Raw genomic sequence first — 3,013 nt, 5'->3', positions numbered from 1 at the left:
GGTTGTTCCTTTGGAGATGGAGTTTTACACCTGCGGCGGACTTGTCTCTTATGTGTGTACCCTCGATAATTCCCTTGTTGGTTTCTTTATGAGGGTTTGTTCTCTTATTACTCGCTCCCATGGTTCTTCTCTTGAGGTATTGTGCGCTTCTATTGAGGTGGAGTCATTGCATGGTGATTGGGTAGTTAAGGGATTTTTTGGTCAAGTGGCCAGTTATGATGTTGATAGTTTGGACTGGTGAAGGGATGTTGATGCCCTATTTTATTTCTATGGGAGAATAGAGGATGGTCGACTTTCTGCTTTTCTTTCTCTTTCCCCTATTGAGGTTGTGGGTGCCTCTCCAAAACCCAGTTGTCCAACAAAGCTTCACTGTGCTTTCTTTTGGTCACTGGATTTTGGTTTGTGGCCAGCAAATTGGGTCTCTTTACGAATGATTTCCCCCTTTCCAACCCCTATGGAGGTGGGTCACTATCCTATTGAGGTGTATGGGTGTTTTGTTATTAAAGGTGTGATTTTTTAACTTTGGGAATGCTGGTTGTTTCTTGGTAATTTAGGGAGCCATTTTAAAACCCAAATCAAAGGTTAGGGGAGCCTTTCAAAACCCCCTTGCTTATGTCTAGTTGGATGTTGATTTTAAGGGCCCAGCTTAGATTGTGTTAGTTTTTGGTTAAGGGTCGGGCTAGCCTTTTGCTGCCCAAATTTTCTGTATATAGGTTGGGGAACCCAGAAAATCCCTGATGTTTGGTTGAGGGAGTCTATCAACCTCAAATAAAGGCTTAGGTTGTGTTGCCAGCAGGTTTTGTATTGATTTTCTCTTAGTTTGGTTGGCTTATTTTTTATTGTGGTTATGTTGGCTTTTGGCTAGCACTAGCCAGATTTTTTATTGTAGGCTGTTGATTTTATTTCCATACCTTTTTGGTAGAAGTCTCATTGTAGGTTCCAGATCCTGGTAAAATCTAAGAGTTTCAGGTCCCTTCAAAACCTATTGTATGGGGTTTTGGGTCCCCCTCAAAACCTATTTTTCCCTTAATAAAAAATAAATAAATTAAAGATGAAAACCTTAACATAATCAAAACGTAAAATTATATGGTTAGATAGCTAAGAGAGAGCTTATCTTCATCATGGTATTTTTGTAAATGTGCATGGAAACACATGCAAACTTGATGGAGAGCATGACAAAAACATGTGTAAGATTTTTCTTCCTTTTCAAAAACATGTCTTTGACATAAAATGGTCAACCAACCCTGTGGGTTGGATGCCCAAGGAAAATCCAATGCAAAGGGATGGTACTTCCCAATGCAAAACATTTGGTGATCACTAAATTTTTTGCATTGGAAAATAATCTCTCTAAGTTTGATTAAATGTTTAAAACTCAAGTCAATCTTAATATCCCAACAAGAAGAGGATCATATAAATTTATAGATAGTCAAATTTTAGTAATGGCAGTGCTCCTATTAGCATTGTCTCACTCTCTTTATCTCACTCTCTTTATCTTCCCCAAACTCTAGACCCTATGTCTCCCTCTCTTCTCTTTCTCACCTCTCTCTCTCCTCTCTCTTTATGGTGTCGGATATAGGGTTTAGGTTATATGGTTGAGGGTATAAGGTTTAGGGTTGATGGTATTATTATAGATTTTAGGGTACAAGATTGATGATACAGGCTTTAGGGTACATAGGGTTGAGGGTATTCTATGTATTAATGATTCTCTTTATCTCTCTCTCTCCCAATCTCTCTCTTATTTCGCTCACCTCTATCTACCCTCTCTAGAGGTCTCTCCCTCCCTTTATTCCTCTCCTCTTCTCTATTTCCTCCTCCCTCCTTACCCCCATATATATCTCCTTCCACCACTCTCTTTTATTCTCTCCTTTTCTTATTCTCTCTCTCCATTATCTAGATTGTCACTTCTACCTCCCACCCTCTCTCTCCTCTCTCTAGGTTTCTCCCTCCCTCTCTCTCCACCTATCTTTTCATCCCCCCTTACCCATCTTCCTTTACAAACTCTCTTCTTATCTTCTCTCTCCCCTCGTCATCTTGGTCCCTCACTCCCTCTATGTCTACCTCTCCCTCCATCCCTTCTTACTCCTCTATGTATCTTTTTTTATTTTGTCTCTCCTCTTCTCCCTCCTTCCCCTCTCTAGGTTATTACTTCTCCCTCTGATTTATATGGTATAAATTTTAGGGTATAAGAATTTCGGAATAGGGTGCATGATTTATGTCCGATTTATTTCATGCACCCTCTATAGGTTTCTCCTTCTCTATCTCACCATACATTTCTCATTTTGTCTCTATCTCACCATACATTTCTCATCTTGTCTCTATCCATCCCACCTCTCTCTCTCTCTCTCTCTCTCTCTCTCCCTCTCTCTCTCTCTCTCTCTCTCTCTCTCTCTCTCTCTCTCTCTCTCTCTCTCCTTTACAGGTTATCCCTTCTTTCCTCTCTACCATACCATACATTTTTAATCACCCACTTGTCTTTATCCCCATCTATATATCTCCACCCTTTTTTTTTCCCATCTAGGTCTCTGACCTCTCTTTCCCACTCTAGATCTCTCATCTCTTTGTCCCTATCTAGGTATCTACCCTATGTGTCCCCTCTCTAGTTATTTTCCTACCTCTCCACCTCTCTCTATCCCTCCCTCCTTACCCATATCCCTTTATGAAATCTCCCATTCACTTGTCTCACTCCCCTCACCTCTCTATCTCCTCCCTCCCTATGTCTCTCTCTCTCCCTCCATCTCTACCTCTCTCTCCATCCCTTCTTACTCTTCTCTCTTGTTTCTCTTCTATCTCTCATATTTCTCCCTTCCTCCTATATCTAGGTCTTTCCCTCACTTTCTTCCCATATCCCTCTCTATCTCCCCCTCCCTCCTTATTCCCATCTCTCTCTCTCTCCATTACCTAGGTAATCACCTTTCTCTCCCTCCATCTCACTATTTCCCCCCTCTCTAATTTTCTCCCTCTCCACCTCTCCATATTTCTACCACTCCATCTCTATCTCATTACCCACCTCTCT

Source organism: Cryptomeria japonica, chromosome 4 (genome assembly GCF_030272615.1).
Source record: "Cryptomeria japonica chromosome 4, Sugi_1.0, whole genome shotgun sequence".
NCBI lineage: Eukaryota > Viridiplantae > Streptophyta > Pinopsida > Cupressales > Cupressaceae > Cryptomeria > Cryptomeria japonica.
This window is presented reverse-complemented; position numbering follows the sequence as displayed.